Consider the following 23704-nt stretch of genomic DNA (forward strand, 5'->3'; position numbering starts at 1 on the left):
CGTCTGACGTGTGACGCTAGGCTCCGCCCCACCTCCCGGCACGCCCAGATCACTGTGCCTCGCTTGTCCCGGATTGCTTGTTTGTTGTGCTGGTCCGGGATGTAGTCTGAGACGCCGACGCTCGGGTTCTGACCCCTGCCTGTTGTTGCTGGGAGCTATCTGATGGAGGCGCCACTGTCTGGGTGGTGAGTCGCCAATGTACATGGTGCTGAGGAACGGAGAAAATCTATATCAGAGGAGGCGGTGAGCTAGCGGAGCTGGAGTGGCTTGGGGGTGTAAGGTGGAGATTGCAGCGTTCACATAAGACTTGCGGGGCTGTTGTATCTTTTTCCCCGGTATGAGCCGGTTCATGTCTGCACTGATGCCTTCCAAGGAGTGAATATAGAGGGGCTGGAAGCTGGAATGTGGAGAGTGGAGATCGGAGGTTGTTATGTAAAATTGAGGGGTTAAGTGTCCTCAGTATTGTTGGAAGACAGAAAGTAACGTGAGGGAAGAGGGAGATAAAGAGGGAAGTAAAGACAAAAAAAAAAGGGAGGAATGAAGATATTTAGTCGACTGTTGAATACAGTATAGCAGCTGTACTTTTTAAGTGAATGTCCGACCGCTTCCCTGCTCAGACATCTCCACTGCGCCTGCGCCGATGACGTCATAGTGCTCCGAGGAACAGGCGCAGTGGAGATGTCTGAGCAGGGAAGCGGTCGGACATTCACAGAGCATGCGCCGAATACAGACGCGCACGGCGCATGCGCGAGGATTCGTCCGCTTGATCGCATTCCGGAGGAGATGGGCGGGCTGGAGGGACGCACTGGGCGGCGGCATTTTGTGAAGGTAGACCGATCCTCTAGGTGCTAATGACGCCCCCATAGCACCTAGAGGGTCATTAACATATCAATATAAGTTCTTTTTTTAGCGAAACGGCTGCCCCAAAAGCTATTATATTAGGATTGTTTGGCAGAGCAGACACTAGCGGACCGCTAGTTTCTGAAAGCTAATTATGTGAAAACGAAGTGGTAGAAACCCTTTAAGGGTGCATGTGTTAGAGAAACATGAGAATTTTAAATACTTAGGTATACAAATCTCTGGAAATATAGCAGAATACGAAAAATTAAATATACTCTTCTTATTAAAAGAACTTAGGACCAAAGTACACATTTGGCGGAGATTACCAATGTCAATACAGGGTCGAGTAAATCTAATAAAAATTATCTTTCTCCCCAAAATACTTTATGTTCTCCAAAATGCCCCATTGAGGTTACCGCAGAGTATTTTTAAGTTACTTGATAGTTTAATGGGGGATTTTCTCTGGAAAGGTGCTATCCCCAGGATAAAGAAAGAAGTGCTTCAGCTCCCAGTAAGAGAGGGTGGATTAGCTGTTCCGAATTGGTTTCTTTATTATTTAATAGTGATGAGCGGCAGGTGCCATATTCGATTTCGACGAAATTCGCGAATATTCGATAGAATATTCGTTTTATATTCGTCGAAATCGAATGTTCGTCATTATTCTTGTTATCGCGATTAATATGCGATTTAAATAATCGAATTTCGATTTTAACTTAAAGGCTACTCTCCTATTGAAATCGCAATTCGATTTTTTCAAGTTATAATAATCGAATTTCGATTTTAACTTAGCACTGCTATATGCCATATTAGGCTTACTAATATGGCATATAGCAGTGCTAAGTTAAAATCGAAATTCGATTATTATAACTTGAAAAAATCGAATTGCGATTTCAACGTAATTCTCAAATCCGACAGTACATTCTAGTATATGGAGTCGTTCCCATGGTGATGGGGACGCTCCATAAGCATGGAATATGGCTTCAATGGCTTGGTAGAATTAGTGAATTGACGAATATATTCGTTATATTCCACAAAACGAATATAACGAATGTATTCGTCATATTCCACAAAACGAATATAACGAATGTATTCGTCATATTCCACAAAACGAAGATAACGAAGTATTCTGCATCTTCATTTTAGCTACCTATTCATCAATTTCGCTAATTCTAGCAATGATATAGGAAAGTTGACTATAGAGACAGCTAAGTATAATTCGCTATGCGATTATATGACTGCTTTTTTTTAAATAAATAGAATAATTATAATACCTGATAATTATTATAATTATACTATTTATAAAAAAAAGCAGTCATATAATCGCATAGCGAATTATACTTAGCTGTCTCTATAGTCAACTTTCCTATATCATTGCTAGAATTAGCGAAATTGATGAATAGGTAGCTAAAATGAAGATGCAGAATACTTCGTTATCTTCGTTTTGTGGAATATGACGAATACATTCGTTATATTCGTTTTGTGGAATATGACGAATACATTCGTTATATTCGTTTTGTGGAATATAACGAATATATTCGTCAATTCGCTAATTCTACCAAGCCATTGAAGCCATATTCCATGCTTATGGAGTGTCCCCATCACCATGGGAACGACTCCATATACTAGAATGTACTGTCGGATTTGAGAATTACGTTGAAATCGCAATTCGATTTTTTCAAGTTATAATAATCGAATTTCGATTTTAACTTAGCACTGCTATATGCCATATTAGTTAGCCTAATATGGCATATAGCAGTGCTAAGTTAAAATCGAAATTCGATTATTATAACTTGAAAAAATCGAATTGCGATTTCAACGTAATTCTCAAATCCGACAGTACATTCTAGTATATGGAGATGTTCCCATGGTTATGGGGACGCTCCATGAGCATGGAAGTCGGCAGAAGCGGCAACGGGCACTGACTGGAGCAGCCAGGAAGCCATGAATCCAAAGGACAGGTAAGAACAACTTTAGGGAAGTGGGAAAGTAAAAAATATAACAATAAAAAAAAAAAAAGAATATTCGAAATATCGAATTTATATCACTATATTCAAAATATTCGCGAATTAGCGAAGTGCCGATATTCGCGAAAAAAATTCGATATTCGAATATTCGCGCTCAACACTATTATTTAATATCACAATATGGTCATATAAAAGGTACTTTAAATGGTTTGGTGGGTAGACAGGTTATAAATAGATTGGGGTGGAAAGAGGAATGGAACCACTTAGAGGTGTTGGAATCGGGTACACTGGGCAAAAAGAGCACAGGTAATAGAATACTGAATTTACTGGAGTACATATGGGTGGAGATCAAAAAAATATTAGAGATTAAAGGGTTTTTGCACTACACACCTATTTGGAAAAATATAAATCTCAAGGAATTGCAAACGATTAAGATCTATATAGACTGGGAAAAAAAAGGGATGAAATACCAGATATTTGAACAGGGCAAATTGAAAGATTTTAATATAATGGTTAGAGAGTTTGGGATCCCCAAAAAGATATGTATAAATATTTTCAGCTTAGGAATGCCCTGCGGACAGTCCTGCAGGAGGATAAATAGAAAATAGAAAAATCGGATATAATACACAAATTTACCAATGAGGGCGAAAGAGAAGGTATAACCGCAAAAAGATATAAGATATTGATGGAGAGCAAAAAGAAACGGATTATAATACTCGCCAGAAAAAAATGGGAGGATGAACTTCAATCTTTTACGGAAGATAAATGGAAAGATGCCCTCAGAAGTTATTCAGCGGTCTCTAATAGGGGCTCACATAAGATTTCACAGTTTTTTGTAGTGCATAGGTTGCATCGATCCCCACGGTTATAAATGTTCAAAATGTGGGAGAGAGAATGCCGATTTAATACATTGCTTTTGGAGATGCCCAAGGTTGTTTAGATATTGGAGAGAAATAGTAGAGACTGTATACCTAATTTTGAAGGTCCAAATATCTGAAGATCCTGTGATTTGTATATTAGGGGCAATTGAACATCTGAATCTAAATAGAGATACTCGAGTGGTTCTTTGCAAAGTGTTATTTCAAGCTAGACTTCTTATACTTAAGAAATGGGTAGGGGCAGATCCTCCGACAGTGGGACAGTGGAGAAAAGCAGTTGATAACTTGATTAAGGAAGAATGGGTGATGGAGGGCCATAGTAAAAAAGTTAAAAGTATTGATGAACTTTGGAAAAACTGGTTACTTTAGGGCTGGATTGACGAAATACATTTTTATTTTTTTTCCTTTCTATTTTATACGTCCCGCCTCTCCCCCCCCACATATGGGTGGTGGGAGGGTAAAAGGAAAAAAATAATTCTTCAGGCATAGAAGAATCAGTTGGTGTCGATAAAATGGAAATGTATTTATTCTCTGTGGATATTGAAATATTTGATATGTTTGGAATGAATATGTTTTCTTTTATGAAATGAAAATAAAGAGTCATTTAAAAAAATAAAATAAAAAATACCTTATCCACAATAACTGCAAATAGACATTAAAAATAGTTTTAAAAAGGTGAATGAATCACTTACTAAGTTCTTTGCTATAGAAAAAGACAGGGACAAACAAAAACACAAAAAGACAAAATGTTACATTTCACTCAGAGATTACTTAAATAATAAGGTGCGTGGGTAACAAGATTAGTAGATACACAGACTTCCTTGTCTGACCAGATGCTAGCACTGAGAAAAAAAAGGCTAACAAGACTTATATTGCCACCTTCATTTACCATCTGTTTCTAGTTTTATTCAACTGTTTGCTTTCGTCTACTTGGTCAACTGAATTTAACTGCAGCTGGCGGGTTCTTGAGCCAAAAATTGTCATGGATACCTTTTCCCATGATTCTAAGCTATTGTACAATATTATGCCATATTATTACACCATTTACCCTCATTTTTTAAAATTTCAATACAATCAATTTTGATAGTGTACCATTAGATTTAACATGAAATTGCATTTCACGATGAAGAGAAAACAATCACAAATTGGAAACAGATTTATTCACACTTATTATATTAATGAAAACCTAAAAAAATTCTAAGTGTGTACTGTGTGGAAAAAATAATGGCCAATGGGTCTACTTTTTATTAACAACTCATCAGTAAGCAGGTTGTAATTCATAACAAAGAATTTACCCCAAGGAACATCACATGACTGCAAGCTTTTTAGTTTCCTAAGAAAATACATATGTTGTTCCACTTGGTTTCCTTTCAATAAAATCCAACAGTTAGCACTTCATTTTCAAGCTGTTCTGACAAATCAGGCCAGTTAGCTCTGCCGAGAAAACAGAAGCCAACGTTTCTGTTGAGAATTTTAGGGAATTTTTTAATAACTTAAATAAATTTCCCAAATGGTAAGGAAACCACAATGACGGGCTGTAAACTATCATAGCAAGATATTTCATATATAATTGGACAGTTCCATTTTGCTCATTATCTTAGAATAGTTTTTATTTTCTTGAACTATTCCTTCCTATGTATTGTATTGAAATGTTGTTCATATCAACTGAAACTTATAATTTTACCGATCTAAACTTCATATTATGGACATATAGTGGGGCTGCATGGCAATATCTTTCATCTACCTACAGTGGCGGAAATAATTATTTGACCCCTCACTGATTTTGTAAGTTTGTCCAATGACAAAGAAATGAAAAGTCTCAGAACAGTATCATTTCAATGGTAGGTTTATTGTAACAGTGGCAGATAGCACATCAAAAGGAAAATCGAAAAAATAACTTTAAATAAAAGATAGCAACTGATTTGCATTTCATTGAGTGAAATAAGTATTTGAACCCCTACCAACCATTAAGAGTTCTGGCTCCCACAGAGTGGTTAGACACTTCTACTCAATTAGTCACCCTCATTAAGGACACCTGTCTTAACTAGTCACCTGTATAAAAGACACCTGTCCACAGAATCAATCAATCAAGCAGACTCCAAACTCTCCAACATGGGAAAGACCAAAGAGCTGTCCAAGGATGTCAGAGACAAAATTGTAGACCTGCACAAGGCTGGAATGGGCTACAAAACCATTAGCAAGAAGCTGGGAGAGAAGGTGACAACTGTTGGTGCGATTGTTCGAAAATGGAAGGAGCACAAAATGACCATCAATCGACCTCGCTCTGGGGCTCCACGCAAGATCTCACCTCGTGGGGTGTCAATGGTTCTGAGAAAGGTGAAAAAGCATCCTAGAACTACACGGGAGGAGTTAGTTAATGACCTCGAATTAGCAGGGACCACAGTCACCAAGAAAACCATTGGAAACACATTACACCGCAATGGATTAAAATCCTGCAGGGCTCGCAAGGTCCCCCTGCTCAGGAAGGCACATGTGCAGGCCCGTCTGAAGTTTGCCAATGAACACCTGAATGATTCAGAGAGTGACTGGGAGAAGGTGCTGTGGTCTGATGAGACCAAAATAGAGCTCTTTGGCATTAACTCAACTCGCTGTGTTTGGAGGAAGAAAAATGCTGCCTATGACCCCCAAAACACCGTCCCCACCGTCAAGCATGGGGGTGGAAACATTTTGCTTTGGGGGTGTTTTTCTGCTAAGGGCACAGGACAACTTATTCGCATAAACGGGAAAATGGACGGAGCCATGTATCGTGAAATCCTGAGCGACAACCTCCTTCCCTCTGCCAGGAAACTGAAAATGGGTCGTGGATGGGTGTTCCAGCACGACAATGACCCAAAACATACAGCAAAGGCAACAAAGGAGTGGCTCAAGAAGAAGCACATTAAGGTCATGGAGTGGCCTAGTCAGTCTCCGGACCTTAATCCAATCGAAAACCTATGGAGGGAGCTCAAGCTCAGAGTTGCACAGAGACAGCCTCGAAACCTTAGGGATTTAGAGATGATCTGCAAAGAGGAGTGGACCAACATTCCTCCTAAAATGTGCGCAAACTTGGTCATCAATTACAAGAAACGTTTGACCTCTGTGCTTGCAAACAAGGGTTTTTCCACCAAGTATTAAGTCTTTTTTTGTTAGAGGGTTCAAATACTTATTTCACTCAATGAAATGCAAATCAGTTGCTATCTTTTATTTAAAGTTATTTTTTCGATTTTCCTTTTGATGTGCTATCTGCCACTGTTACAATAAACCTACCATTGAAATGATACTGTTCTGAGACTTTTCATTTCTTTGTCATTGGACAAACTTACAAAATCAGTGAGGGGTCAAATAATTATTTCCTCCACTGTATATCGTAGAATCTATGTAAAATTACACAATATTTATGCAATTTAGAGAAGCCCAAAGTCAATGCCAGACATACCGTTGTTGCAGCCTGTGCAGTTGAACAAGGGCCCTTTAAGCAAGGGGGGGACATACCGCTATAGAAATGGGCACCACACTTCCCATGTCTCAGAATACTGATGAATTCTGATAAATTAAATGAAGTATTGACTAGACAGTTTAAGAGACAAGGAGGAGTCCCTTATTCTTGAAAAATTCTTAAACAAGTAAGGCGACCCACATAATATTTTTGCACAGGACCCCTCTACTGTCTGTGTCTGCCTCTGCCCAAATAATTATGTTTGACAGAAGAATGCTTATGAAACTTGAAAAATGATTCTATTACAATCAGTAAGAATAATGAGGGTACACAGACTTGCATCTGCCTCTTAATAAATTAGGAATATCTTACAGCGGTGCAGGAAGATGCAGACTGGCATATGGAAACCCTAGTCTTGATATGTTGCATAAATAAAGCTAATATTGCTTCGTGCTGAGGATCTTGCTCATGTTCAGGTCTTAAAGGGATTGTCCGAGTTATGAAAAAAAAATATAGCACTGTGAATCTGATTGTCAGCAATATATAACTAAGCTAAGCAAGTTTTCGGCAAAAAATATCTATTTTCTAATTCCCCTGGTTCTCTTCTGGCCCTTTGTTTACTTGCAATAACAACAATCTCTGCCCCTCCCCCTGCTCTGCAAAGGGAGTGAATACAAGTGCTGCCCTGAGTGACATGTCTGACTGCTGGGAGACTCAGCAGCATGTTGTATGTGTAGGACTACCAGTCTAAGCTGTACAATGACACTGCTGATACACACAGGATTTCCCCCTACCTGTTGCTGTGCAATGCTCTCCAGAACTCCTCTGCCAGCTCCTGTGCCCAGCATCTGTCTGCTCACTGCCTGCAGCTACTCAGTAAAGCCTTCAGTCCTGAGTCTGTGCAGCTAAAGGGGTTAAGAATCCAGGGAGAGAGCAGACAGCAGCAGCTCAGACAGTGCAGGGTGGCATGGAGAGCACAGTGACGTCTCGTGTACAGACTCATATATGATTGCTGAGGCTTGTGCACAAAACATCTTCAGAGCAGGGAGAGAAGCCGACATCACAGGTCATGTGACCCTCAGTGAAATCTGAGAAAGGAGCAACTACAGATGCAGTAAGTGCACGGTAAAGCTGTTACATTTGCCTAGTTAGAAACATACAAAGAACCAAAAAATAACCCAGACAACCCATTTAAGGCCTCATACCAATTTGTATGAATTGTTGGCCGAACCCACAAAGAACAGTGGGTTTGACTCAAAAACCTATATATGAGGAGATTGAAACAAATAATAATAGGTGAAAGAAGGATTGGCAAAATTAATTTTTTTTGCCCATTCCACCATCAGCAAGCTGCCGTAAGTTTTTGATAGCAGCTTTCGACTGTCTCCCTATTGACAACACATACATGCTCAGATTAACAGAATGGGGGAAGTGGGTAGGGAGCCAGGAGGTATAGATGTTGGCCAAATGATCACGCCACCAGTATCTATTAAATGTCTACACTACGTGCAGAATTATTAGGCAAATGAGTATTTTGACCACATCATCCTCTTTATGCATGTTGTCTTACTCCAAGCTGTATAGGCTCGAAAGCCTACTACCAATTAAGCATATTAGGTGATGTGCATCTCTGTAATGAGAAGGGGTGTGGTCTAATGACATCAACACCCTATATCAGGTGTGCATAATTATTAGGCAACTTCCTTTCCTTTGGCAAAATGGGTCAAAAGAAGGACTTGACAGGCTCAGAAAAGTCAAAAATAGTGAGATATCTTGCAGAGGGATGCAGCACTCTTAAAATTGCAAAGCTTCTGAAGCGTGATCATCGAACAATCAAGCGTTTCATTCAAAATAGTCAACAGGGTCGCAAGAAGCGTGTGGAAAAACCAAGGCGCAAAATAACTGCCCATGAACTGAGAAAAGTCAAGCGTGCAGCTGCCAAGATGCCACTTGCCACCAGTTTGGCCATATTTCAGAGCTGCAACATCACTGGAGTGCCCAAAAGCACAAGGTGTGCAATACTCAGAGACATGGCCAAGGTAAGAAAGGCTGAAAGACGACCACCACTGAACAAGACACACAAGCTGAAACGTCAAGACTGGGCCAAGAAATATCTCAAGACTGATTTTTCTAAGGTTTTATGGACTGATGAAATGAGAGTGAGTCTTGATGGGCCAGATGGCTGGATTGGTAAAGGGCAGAGAGCTCCAGTCCGACTCAGACGCCAGCAAGGTGGAGGTGGAGTACTGGTTTGGGCTGGTATCATCAAAGATGAGCTTGTGGGACCTTTTTGGGTTGAGGATGGAGTCAAGCTCAACTCCCAGTCCTACTGCCAGTTTCTGGAAGACACCTTCTTCAAGCAGTGGTACAGGAAGAAGTCTGCAAGGTAAGAAAAACATGATTTTCATGCAGGACAATGCTCCATCACACGCGTCCAAGTACTCCACAACGTGGCTGGCAAGAAAGGGTATAAAAGAAGAAAATCTAATGACATGGCCTCCTTGTTCACCTGATCTGAACCCCATTGAGAACCTGTGGTCCATCATCAAATGTGAGATTTACAAGGAGGGAAAACAGTACACCTCTCTGAACAGTGGTATACAAAAGATATTTAAGCAGGTGGCTCACTTTGATTTGCCACGACAGGTGCACAAGTTCAAAAAACACCCCTTGGTTCTAATGGATATAAATGGATTGGATAGAACCGGCACTCGAAACAATCGGATTGTACGTGGAAATAAATTAAAATTATTTATTAAACAATAAACGCTCAATAAGCTATATTCTGTGTACATCAGAGTAAAAACACAGTAAAAATCACATAAAAGGCATATAAAACATATGTATATACCAAATGAATATCTCTGATATAGAGAAATCTCATATGCTGGGCACAGCAGGCTGCATCCGTGTCCCCCCCAGTTGGGTAAGGTTATTAGATCGCAGGCGTCTGTGACAAAGCAGATTGGTGTATTTGAAATATATTCAGTGGTATTTATGCATAAAAAATAAAGCTATGTATAGATGGATTCAGTAGCATATATCCCACATAGTCCTAAATTTATCACCGTATAGGATAAGGGATAGAGAATAGTCAGATATGGTCTATATTTTGACCATGAATGGATTGTCCAGCATCAATAGCAATCTCAGATTCACAAGCACTTGTCCAGCACGTCTGTAATCACAGTGCCTGTGCCTCCTCTCATGCAAAGAATCGGTATAGTTCCACTGAACTTGATGTTACTCACTGTGTCTCCGTTTAGGCTCACTCGGTTAGGTCTGCGGAGGGATTTCTGCCGTGGCGTCCCACGCTTTAGCCTTTCTCCGCTGTATTTGTGTCGGGTCCGGTTTGTAATGGGATCCCGTCTCTACTCTCGTGAGAGACCTGTATTAGACCTGTGTTAGCTGTTTCAGCTGTTTCGCTTCGGTGAGTCTTACAACACTTGCTGGTCTTCTATAAGTGGATATATTCTCTCCGTCCTTTTAGTACATGGCCATGTCCCGCTGAGATGATTCTTTCACAGGTAATACGCCCAGACGCGTTTCGAGATATCTTATCTCTTCCTCAGTGGGTAACTCTCTGAACAGTGTCTGGGAGGCTGTGGTTGCTGCTGCACGCATTGTTGATGGTGAAAAGATCAAAACACTGACAGAATCCATGGATGGCAGGCTTTTGAGTGTCCTTGCAAAGAAAGGTGGCTATATTGGTCACTGATTTGTTTTTGTTTTGTTTTTGAATGTCAGAAATGTATATTTGTGAATGTTGAGATGTTATATTGGTTTCACTGGTAAAAATAAATAATTGAAATGGGTATATATTTGTTTTTTGTTAAGTTGCCTAATAATTATGTACAGTAATAGTCACCTGCACACACAGATATCCCCCTAAAATAGCTAAAACTAAAAACAAACTAAAAACTACTTCCAAAAATATTCAGCTTTGATATTAATGAGTTTTTGGGGTTCATTGAGAACATGGTTGTTGTTCAATAATAAAATTAATCCTCAAAAATACAACTTGCCTAATAATTCTGCACTCCCTGTATGCCCGGCTTTAAAAGTGTTATCCAAGAATTTGGTATTAATGACCTATCCTCCAAGAGCCATAACTTTATTTATTTTTTTCCATTCACATATAGTTGTATTTTTTAATTACACCATATTTATTTATCATAGCTTGTATTGGAAAATGGGGGAAAAAAAAACCTCTGTGGGGTAATATTGAAAAATAACAATTATTTTTGTATTTTGTGTTTACAGCATTCACTATGCTCTAAAAATGACATCACAACCTTATTCTGTAGGTTGGCACAATTATGTCACTACCAAATTCATATATAGTTGTTACTACTTTAAAAAGATGAAACCTTTAAAGCTGTATTTTTTTCTTTGCATTGCCATATTCTGACTTTTTTAATTGCCCAAAGAGTAGTGTGAGGGCTCATTTATTTGCAGGGCAACTGTAGTTTTTATTGGTAAAGCCAACTTTTTGATCACTGTTTATTTAATTGTTTTAGAGGGAGAGGGGGCAACGTGGCCAAAAACATCAAATTGGCTATTTTTTTTAAATAATAAATATTGTTATATTTTAATAATTTGGACATTTTTGGATGTGGCAATACCTATTATGTGGCATAAATTGGAAAAGGGGGTGATTTTAGTGTTACATTTTTTTATATTTTTGTATTTTTTAACCCCTTAAGGACCGGGCTCATTTTCGCCTTAAGGACCAGGCCATTTTTTGCAAATCTGACCAGTGTCATTTTATGTGTGAATAACTTTAAAACGCTTTTACTTATCCAGGCAATTCGTCACATATCGTACTTCATGACGCTGGCAAAATGGAGTAAAAAAAAATCATTTTTATTTTTAAAAAAATACCAAATTTACCAAGAATTTTGAAAAATTAGCACATTTTCAAGTTTCAATTTCTCTATTTCTATAAAACATAGTAATACCTCCAAAAATAGTTATTAATTTACATTCCCCATATGTCTACTTCAGGTTTGGATCATTTTGGGAATGCCATTTTATTTTTGGGGGACGTTACAAGGCTTAGAAGTTTAGAAGCAAATCTTGAAATTTTTCAGAAATTTTCCAAAACCCACTTTTTAAGGACCAGTTCAGGTCTGAAGTCACTTTGTGAGGCTTACATAATAGAAACCACCCAAAAAATGACCCCATTTTGGAAACTACACCCCTCAAGATATTCAAAACTGATTTTACAAACTTTGTTAACCCTTTAGGTGTACAACAAAAGTTATTGGCAAATGGAGATGAAATTTCAGAAATAAAATTTTTTGGCAATTTTTTTTTCCAGTAACAAAGCAAGGGTTAACAGCCAAACACAACTCAATATTTATTGCCCTGATTCTGTAAATTGTAAAATTTATAAAAACACCCCATATGTGGTCATAAACTACTGTACGGGCACACGGTAGGGGGTAGAGGGAAAGGATCGCCGTGTGGTTTTTGGAAGGCAGATTTTGCTGGACTAGATTGTTTACACCATGTCTCATTTGAAGCCCCCCTGATGCACCGCTAGTGTAGATACTCCATAAAAGTGACCCCATCTAAGAAACTACACCCCACAAGGTATTAAAAACTGATTTTACAAACTTTGTTAACCCTTTAGGTGTTCCACAAGAGTTTTTGGGCAAATGGAGATGAAATTTGCGAATTTCAGTTTTTTGGCAAATTTTCCATTTTAATTGATTTTTTTTCCAGTAACAAAGCAAGGGTTAACGGCCAAACAAAACTCAATATTTATTTCCCTGATTCTGTAGTTTATAGAAACACCCCATATGTGTTCATAAACTACTGTACAGGCACACGGCAGGGCACAGAAGGAAAGTAATACCATATGGTTTCTAGAAGGCAGATTTTGCTGGACTGGTTTATTTACACCATGTCACATTTGAAGCCCCCCCTGATGCACCCCTAGAAACTCCAAAAAAGTGACCCCATATCGGAAACTACGGGATAAGGTGGCAGTTTTGTTGGGACTATTTTTAGGGTACATATGATTTTTAGTTGCTCTATATTGCATTTTTGCTAGGCAAGGTTACAACAAATTGAAATTCTGAAATTTCACCTCCATTTGCCAATAACTCTTGTGGTACACCTAAAGGGTTAACAAAGTTGGTAAAATGAGTTTTGAATACCTTGAGGGGTGTAGTTTCTTAGATGGGGTCACTTGTATGGAGTTTCTACTCTAGGGGTGCATCAGGGGGGCTGCAAATGGGACATGGTGTCAAAAACCCAGTCCAGCAAAATCTGCCTTCCAAAAACCATATGGCGTTCCTTTCCTTGTGCGCCCTGCCGTTTAGCCATACAGCATTTTATGACCACATATGGGGTGTTTCTGAAAACTACAGAATTAGGGCAATAAATTGAGGGTTTTGTTTGACTGTTAACCCTTGCTTTGTTTATGGAAAAAATGAATTAAGATGGAAAATTTGGCCAAAAATAGCTCTTTTTTTTTACTGTGTTCATTTGAGGGCTTAGGTCATGTGTTATTTTTATAGAGCAGATTCCTACGGATGCGGTAATATGTAATATGTCTACTTTTTTACATTTATTTAGGTTTTACATTATAATATCCTTTTTAAACAAAAAAAAAACAAAAAAACATTTTAATATCTCCATAGTCTGAGAGTCAGTATTTTTTTTTCTTTTTAGCCGACTGTCTTAAGTAGGGATGAGAGGACGGTGTTATTGGCACTATTTTGGGGTTCATATGACTTTTTGTTCGCTTGCTGTTGCACTTTTTGTGATGTAAGGTGACAAAAAAAAGCCAGCGGTCCGAAGCTGATCAGCTGTGGGGTGGGCGATGCGCTAACAGTGGCTGGATGCTAAGAGTGGCGGCCACAGTCAGCGCACGCACACAAAAAAAAATAAGAAAAGCGCTTGCTCCCCAAAAAATGTGTGTGTGTGTGTGGGGGGGGGGGCAGGGGGGTAAGCTGCAGCACCCCTGGGGGGGTCTAGGGTCACACAGCTGAGTAAAGCTTAAAAATATACCTTTTTTTTCACTAAAGTCTCCCTGCCTAATCTAATCTTTCCCTAAATCCTCTCCCTGCGAATTTTGGTGGCTTACGTGGGGGTGCTGGGCTCACTGATGGATGACAGGCTCCTCTCTTCTCTCTCCACGGAAGCAGTGTGGAGGAGGAGAGGAGAGCTGGGGGAAGTTACCCCCGCCTATCCAGCGACTAGTAGGAAGCGATCCTGAGAGGTGATGTCACCACCACCTCTCAGGATCTAAGGATGGTGATTGGTGGTGTATTTTCACACCACCGATCACCATCCTATTCCGGGTATCGGGTCACCGGAGACCCGAATGACCCGCACATGCATCAAACCACAGGTCTGAATTAACCTGCGGTTTGCTGCGATAGCCGATAAGGGGGGGGGGGGGGTTACAGGGTGGAGGTCTTAGAACAGAAGGAAGAAGCACTAATCACTTTCAACTCAGCGGTCAGAAGCTCTATGGGGACCCACCGTGCCACCATTAATAACTTGTTGATGCTGCTGGAGGATCAAGAGAATAGAAGCTGCAGGAGAAACATCAGAATAAGAGGTCTCCCCGAAGCCACGGACAAGGAAGACCTGTTTAAAGTTATGCAAGCCTTGTTTACCGACTTACTAGGCCCAGATTGGGTGGAGAACAAAATTGTGGAAAGGGTACACAGGGCATTACATCCAAAACCCTCCCCTTCAGAAAATCCCCGGGACATGATTTGCGGCCTGTTAAGCTTCAGGGACGCTGATCCCCTTTTGCACAAATCTAGAGAGCTGGGCGAGGTAGTACTAGAAGGTTCCAAAATACAAGTGTTTCAAGACCTTGACTCCTCAACACTCCAGAAGATCCAGATCCTGAAGCCTCTAACAGATTTATTGTGCTCATCAAAGATCCCTAACCGTTTGCTTTTTCCCTTCGGCCTCCTTATTACAACTAGTAACAGACGACTCACTGTTCGCACGCCGGAGGACTTGAAGCAACTGTGGGATACCCTGAACCTCTCACTGGTCGAGGTGCCATCAAGACGAAGAGCTACCTCCATTGTCAATTCAGCCTGCATAGTCGACGGTCCGGAAGCAGAAGACCGTGAGAAGCAAGAGATCCTCTCACAAGGACTCCACTGGTTAATTGCTGAGTATCCTTAAGAAAATACCTCTTGTCTAAAGACATTTTGAAAGTGTTTTTATTGTATGCAGCATAGCTACCATCTTTTTCCTTCTCTCTTCCGCCTTGGATTAAGAGGGAAAATGTTGCCTACACCTACCTATTCAGATACATTTTTTCGCTACTGATTGGGATAATTCTCTTTCACCTTTCTAAAAACCCAACAGGCTTATCTAGTGGTGTCTTGGGCAGATCAGGTTACATAGATGTTTGTGTCTACCTCCCCCCTACTATCTCCTTATGGAGACTTTTGTTACGTGGCTATTTCAGTTTTATTATCCTTGTTTAATCTCATTGAGTTTGTTATACTGTTTGTATGTCAGGTCATGGAGTACATAGAAAAACTATCGCTTGTAACTTCCATATCTCAAAGATGGTTGCCATGAAACTCAACTTAGCCTCCTTTAATGTACACGGCTGCAGGCAGAAAAAAGCGCATGCAGAGGTTGTCATGCTCCAAGAAATGCACTTCAGATGCGGGCACATACCGAAACTGTCGCATTCCTTTTATCGGTCCTGGTATTATTCCTGCCATGACCGCTCTTCATCAAGAGGTGTCAGTATCGTGATTCACAGAAATGTTCCCTTTTCTGTATCGTCTGAGGTAGCAGATCCTGAGAGGAGATACCTACTAATAAAAGGCATATTGGGAAATGTTGAAGTCACATTATGTAATTTGTACTCCCCTAACAAGGGGAAGGTTCACTGGCTGCGGAAGATATTCCATACTGAATTTGCCTCAGGCCTGCTAATTATTGTAGGAGACTTTAATATGGTCCTTAATCCTCTCTTGGATTCCTCCACTCAAAGATCTGACATCTCATATAAAGCAGTTAGAGGTATTCATGGAAAATTGCGAGAATTGTGTCTGAGCGAAGTCTGGAGATCTATACATGCTGATGGTAGGGACTACACATTTTATTCAAACCCCCACAAATCTTATGAAAGGCTAGATTACTTTTTTATTCCTGATCGCTGCCTATCTCAGGTCCATAATGCAGACATTCATTGCATCACTCTGTCCGATCATGCAATGGTCACTTTTTCTATGAGTATCCCTGAAGTATCCGGGAAGGAATGGACATGGATGCTAAATCCTACACTGTTAGATACACCCTAACATATTAGTACTTTATCTAAGAAGCTCCATTACTATTTTGAAATCAATGTCCTCACAAGAATCCTCACCTGCCTATGTCTCAGAAGTCCACAAGGCTGTCATTCGAGGGGAACTTATAGCACTAGGGTCCTACATTAAAAAACAGCGGCTGGCACACCTTACACAACTGCTGTCACAAATAGCGGTCCTAGAGCGTACTCACAAGAGGTCTCTGGCTGTGGGGGATCGCACGGCTTTGGTGGAGTTGAGGGTGGAGCTTAAATCACTTTAAAATGTGAGAGCAGCTAAAGCTTATCTCAAAGTTAAAAATACAGCCAGGTAAATAAATATTGGGACATTGACACAATTCTAAGATGATTGGCTCTGTACACCCTCACAATGGATTTGAAAATAAACGAACAACATGTGCTTTAACTGCAGACTGTCAGCTTTAATTTGAGGGTATTTACATCCAAATCAGGTGAACGGTGTAGGAATTACAACAGTTTGCATATGTGCCTCCCACTTGTTAAGGGGCCAAAAGTAATGGGACAATTGGCTTCTCAGCTGTTCCATGGCCAGGTGTGTATTATTCTCTCATGATCCCATTACAATGAGCAGATAAAAGGTCCAGAGTTCATTTCAAGTGTGCTATTTGCATTTGGAATCTGTTGCTGTCAATTCTCAAGATGAGATCCAATGAGCTGTCACTATCAGTGAAGCAAGCCATCATTAGGCTGAAAAAACAAAACAAACCCATCAGAGAGATAGCAAAAACATTAGGCGTGGCCTAATGTTTGGAACATTCTTAAAAAGAAGGAATGCATCGATGAGCTCAGCAACACCAAAAGACCCGGAAGACCACGGAAAACAACTGTGGTGGATGACCAAAGAATTTTTTCCCTGGTGAAATAAACACCCTTCACAACTGTTGGCCAGATCAAGAACACTCTCTAGGAGGTAGGTGTATGTGTGTCAAAGTCAACAATCAAGAGAAGACTTCACCAAAGGGAAAACAGAGGGTTCACCACAAGATGTAAACCATTGGTGAGCCTCAAAAACAGGAAGGCCTGATTAGAGTTTGTCAAACGACATCTAAAAAAGCCTTCACAGTTCTGGAACAACATCCTATGGACAGATGAGACCAAGATCAATTTGTACCAGAGTGATGGGAAGAGAAGAGTATGGAGAAGGAAAGGAAATGCTCATGATCCTAAGCATACCACCTCATCAGTGAAGCATGGAGTCACGGCTGTAAGTGAGCAACAAGAGCCTACACAGTGAATAGCAACTGACCGGACCCAAACTAGGTAGGATAAGGGGTGACCCCTGTCAGACCCTAACTACTCTCCCTAAGCTGCTAAGCACATGTCCAGATCCAGATGGTGGATCGAGACATGCCCGTGTACCTAAGGCTGATGACCACTGAAACCCCTACAATAGTGGAAGGGGCACGGCCACCGGTGCCCTGCTCAGTATATAGAGGGAACCGGGGTCGCCTCGGATCCAGTCAGCAAAGAAACAGAAAAACACAATGTCTGAACACTTAACTGAAGGAGCTGCAGCTGCAGTGAAAACAGATCCAAAGTCAGCAGACAATATCCGAAGTACTTGCTTCAGCAGAACACAGATCCAGTGAAAAGATATCACCTAGGTGAAGATACTCAAGCGAGAGATACAGCTCAAATGAAAAGTATAATCCGCACCTCTACAAAGGAGGAGGGGTGATTTAAAGGCAGCGAAATCAAACACAGGAGGGACAGCTGGGAGGAAGGAAACAGAAAGTAAAGACCTCATCACAGGGGCGGAGAAACAGGGCAGAGGGAACTCATCCAAGCTCTAGTAGTGACATCATCACAGGGGTAGAGAAACAGAGCTGTGAGAACGTCTCAAAACTCTGGTAGTGACACATGGTGGTGGTAGTGTCATGGCGTGGGCATGTATGACTGCCAATGGAACTGGTTCTCTTGTATTTATTGACTGCTGACAAAAGCTGCAGGATGAATTCTGAAGTGTTTTGGGCAATATTATCTGCTCATATTCAGCCAAATGCTTCAGAACTCATTGGACGGCGCTTCACAGTGCAGATGGACAATAACCCAAAGCATACTGCAAAAGCAACCAAAGAGTTTTTTAAGGAAAAAAAGTCCAATGTTATGCAATGGCCAAGTCAATCACCTGACCTGAATCCGATTTAGCATGCATTTTACTTGCTGAAGACAAAACTGAAGGGAAAATGCCCCAAGAACACACAGGAACTGAAGACAGTTGCAGTAGAGGCCTGGCAGAGTATCACCAGGGATGAAACCCAACGTCTGCTGATGTCTATACGTTCCAGACTTCAGGTATTAAGTATTAAAAAGTCAAAGTTTCATTTATGATTATCATTATGTCCCATTACTTTTGGTCCCGTAACAAGTGGGAGGAACATATGCAAACTGTTGTAATTCCTACACGTTCACCTGATTTGGATGTAAATGCCCTCAAATTAAAGCTGACAGTCTGCAGTTAAAGCACATCTTGTTCGTTTCATTTCAAATCCATTGTGGTGGTGTATAGGGCCAAAAATGTTAGAATTGTGTCAATGTCCCAATATTTATGGACCTGACTGTAAACATTATGCCCATGGTGACAAGGGCAACAAAATTATGACAGTGCTTATTAAAAAGCGTACTGAACAATATTATATTAGGCAGAAAAGTGCTCAGGATGGCAAGATTCTAACTACTACACCAGAAATGGCAAACACTTTTTCCTCTTACTACCAATCACTGTATAACCTTCACCCACAGGAAGCCCCTGACACGCTCACCACTAGATTAGAACATATGCAACAATTCCTGTCCACTCTTAAGTTGCCTACCCTATCCAACGAGAATTGGGAAGCATTAAGAACCCATATCACCCTCACCGAGATCCAGAAGGCTCTTAAGACGAACCCCTTGGGCAAGAGTCCAGGACCCAGGAATCTCCCAATCTCTTATTATATATTTTTTTTGATGGTTTTGGGACCACAATTGGTGACTTATTTCAACGCACTATTCTCTGGGTCTCTCCCTGCGAGGCAAGCACTGGAGGCTCATATTGCGGTTCTTCCCAAACCCAGCAAAGACCCAGAAATACCAGCAAGTTATAGGCCCATTTCTCTTTGAACACTGACATAAAACTATGGGCGAAGATCTTGGCCTATAGGATCGCCCCCTTTCTACAGAACCTGATTTCCCCTGAACAATCAGGCTTTGTGGGGGGTAGAGAGTGCAGAGACAGTACCTTTAGAGTACAGCAGGCCTTAGAATATGCCATAACAGCCAACACCCAACTCACATTCATTAGTACTGATGCTGAGAAAGTATTGGACCGAGTGTATTGGAGATTTATGGAAGCCACACTATATAAATTTGGTTTTCCGTCCCAGTTTATATCTGCGGTTCTGTCTCTGTAATCCTCTCCTTATGCTAGGGTCAGGGTTAATGGGGTGCTTTCCCCTTCCTTCTCAATCTCAAATGGAACACGGCAGGGTTGTCCATTGTCACCCTCACTCTTTATACTTTGTCTGGAGATGTTTATGCAGGCTATCAGACACGACACTAGCATTCAAGGCCTGGTGGTAGGGCCAGTGACCCACACCGTTGCTGCCTTTGCAGATGATATGCTACTGTTCTTGTCTGACTCTGTGAAGGCGTTCCCAGCTGTCCTCACCTTGCTAACGAAATTCGGTCATTTGTCCAACTTTAAGATAAACTTTGCCAAATGCACGGCCATGGGAATTAATGTTCCCAACAAGATCAAAACCGACTTATCAAAAGATTACCCTTTTCAATGGGATGATTCCCATATCCACTATTTAGGTGTAAATATTCACAAAGACCCCAATATGCTTTATCAAGTAAACTATCCCACACTCCTGTCTAATATCAAGCAACAATTGAGGGATTTGAATGCCCCGTTTATGTCTTGGATGGTTAGGAAGAATTTATTGAAAACATATATTTTCTCCCTAAACTGCTCTATCTAATGCAGACCCTTCCAATATACCTGCCGGACCCATACCTGACATCAGTCCGCAAGCTTTTCTCAGACTTTGTTTGGAAACTTACCAGACCTCGTTTAGCATACAATATGTTGGTTTTGCCCAAGAGTAGGGGTGGTTTTGGTCTCCCAGATATTATGACATATTATAAAGCTATACAATTGAGACTTCACTCAGAACTTATAAACCCTCATACCACTAAGTTAGGTTGCCAAATTGCCAATTGTATTCTCTCTCCTAGTGATTCTGCCAATTTATGGCGTGTCTCTTCCCTGGCTAGGCCGGGCCTTGTGATCGTGAACCATATAAAGGAGTCCTTGCTACTTGGACAACTCTGTCATTCTTCATGGGCCTCCCTTACGGATCCTACCTTATTTTCTCCAAAAGGACTATGTGAATGTTTTGGCCGTGTGGCCTGCATTTGGTGATCGGGCGGTGGGAGATCTCCTGAAGAGGAATTCTATACCCACCATGCTGATCCTTCAGACATTGTTTCAGGTCTAAAAATGGACTCACATCCATTACTCACACTTTTGTATGTTTTGCAAGCAATATGTTGACATTGCTCAAAGAAATTATGTACCTACCTGGTATGATGCCATAATCGAGTCCCCCAGATCCCCCAAAGGACTAGTTTCTCTTATATATAATGTTACTTCATAAACTGAATCCATCCATTCCAACCGAATGCTGGAGGTGTCATAATGCTCAAGGTTCAGCTCTTCACATTTGGGGGACATGCCCAAATATAACCCCTTAGCAGTAATAACTACTGATATCAGACAATATGCTTCTTAGATGGCCCCATTTCACCCTCAATAGCACTTCTTAATTTGCCAGACCATTATTGCCCACTAAATAGATTCTCGCTACCTGCCCACCTCCTGGCAGCAGAAAAACTGCTAATCCCTTTATACTGGCTATCTTATTGTGTGCCTCCTTTTAGTGAATGGATCAATAAAGTACATGAAATATGCAGGCTTGAAGAATTTTCCAGTTGGGAAGCCTATTCTCATGATATGTTTTTTTTTCAAATTGTGGGCTCCTTGGCTCCAGTGGTGCAAGAAGACTTCTCCAACCCACACAAATGGGTAACGCATCAACATCTACCACTGTCCCATATAAAATCTCGCTCTGTACTTGCACTTATTTTTATATTCTTCTACAAATTACGTATTCACAATAAAGAGTTCTCCATTTCCTTGTCATCTGCTATACAATGACAACCATTATGTAATATACCTGTAATGCTCACATGACCATTAGGCAATGTTGCCACCCTTCTGTAATTGTTATGTCACATTTTTTGATTGATATACAGTATAAGATGTGGTGCATTCCCGAGAATTCTGGTGCATTTACCTTAGTAAATTCCCCCTGCCTCTTATGGTGCAGTGTTTGCTTCCTAAGAAGAGAAAGATATCAGAAATTGTACAATTACCATCCATGTCTATGTTTTTAAAACTGCGATTGGATTTGTAGAATTCTAAAGGAAAACTTAAGACCTAGTTGATCCCATTTGATCTGATCTGGGTTTTGGGAATAACCAAGTATTATTATTTTATTTATGTAGTATATTTGTCATTTAAGCACCAGCAATTGTTTACACAATGTAAAATGAAATCCTTACAGATATGCTTATATCCATGCATATGGCACATGGTCTTGCACAGGAAATCCTTGTGGATGTTTCGTATTTGATCTTGTATAGCGCTGTGAGACTCATGCACAGAATTCTGAGACTCCAACTTTTCTGACCCACTGTGTATCTCAAATTCCAGACTTAAGAACTATATCATTATCATACAAAACTCCTTTAAAATGGTATGGATCTAAAGTCCCAGCTGGCTTTCTTTTTAGTTACCGTTATCCTAAAAGATCTAAAAACACTATTTGAAAAGATTAGGGAATATCCTTTTCTTTTGGAAAACTTCCCCTTTTTCAAATAAAAACCACCACAGATTAATTGGCATTAATTCAAGTGACCACAGCTGTCTCCAATATGTTACTGAGCACAATGCCTGTATTTTATCAGAGCATTGCAGCTATGGAAATCTTGCATCATAAAAGGTATTAGAAAGAATATGGCATAGTAATGAAGCCTTTCTTAGCCTGATCCATAGTGGAAAGAGTACATCCCTGGATGACTAACAAAGGGTACTTGGAAACAGAAAAAAAAATTGTGTCAGATCCCAAAAAAGAAAATGTTATTGCCTTCATTCTCTCAGTTAATGAGAACAAATAGGAATGATTTGCCTATATTGAACTTAATGAGAAGTACTGAATTAGTTAAAGCTCTCATATAAAGCATTTGAAAAAATGCATATGATTTTCATGTAGATACATTGCCTTTTGAACGTTTTCTTGCAGCACTGAGGTCCTGTGTAAGAATCTAACAGGTGCAACATCTGCACCGAGTTAATATGTTCTCCCCATGTTTGTTACATGTGCTCCAGTTTCCTCCACACTCAAAAAAAATACTAATCAGTCAAATGGCTTCCTATGCAATTGGCTGCTGTTAGAGTATCTGAGATAGAGTGGGACTTCATCGTGCGGCTGGCCACATGCGGCCAAACAATGCCCATCTGCGGCAACCAATGGCAAAACAAGCCCATGCCGCTATTGGTTGCTGTGGGTTGACATTGCTTGGCCACATCAGTGATGCATTTGGGACACTCAGTAGAATTTAATAACTGAAGGGTAAGTGGGCATGAAATATATTGGTGCAACATAAGCGATGGAAAATACAGTTTAGTGCTCTCATTAAGAGAAACAAAATAAAAGTATTGCAGGTTTGATACCTTTTAATGGCTAACAAAAATAGAAGTAATGATGTTACATAGCGAGCTTTCGAGACATCACCAGTCTCTTCATCAGGCGTACTACAAGAATATATTCTTGTAGTACGCCTGATGAAGAGACTGGTGATGTCTCGAAAGCTCGCTATGTAACATCATTTGTTCTATTTTTGTTAGCCATTAAAAGGTATCAAACCTGCAATACTTTTATTTTGTTTCTCTTAATGAGAGCACTAAACTATTTTTCTATTGGCTAACACGGTACCAGACTTTTTCCTTTTTCTTTCAGGAAAATACAGTAAAATATATAAATCTATTTGAATATTGTCTTGCTAATTGCAGTTGTTATCAATAATGCTGAAGGGAAATGCACTGTTCTATGATACGAAAAAACGTGTGAATTGAGTTACAGCATGTTTTGCACCAAAAAGTTTTGTGCATGATGGTCAGAGATGTTTCAGCTGACTATAATAA

The sequence above is a fragment of the Bufo gargarizans genome, chromosome 4 (assembly GCF_014858855.1).
Source record: "Bufo gargarizans isolate SCDJY-AF-19 chromosome 4, ASM1485885v1, whole genome shotgun sequence".
In the NCBI taxonomy this organism is placed as follows: Eukaryota; Metazoa; Chordata; class Amphibia; order Anura; family Bufonidae; genus Bufo; species Bufo gargarizans.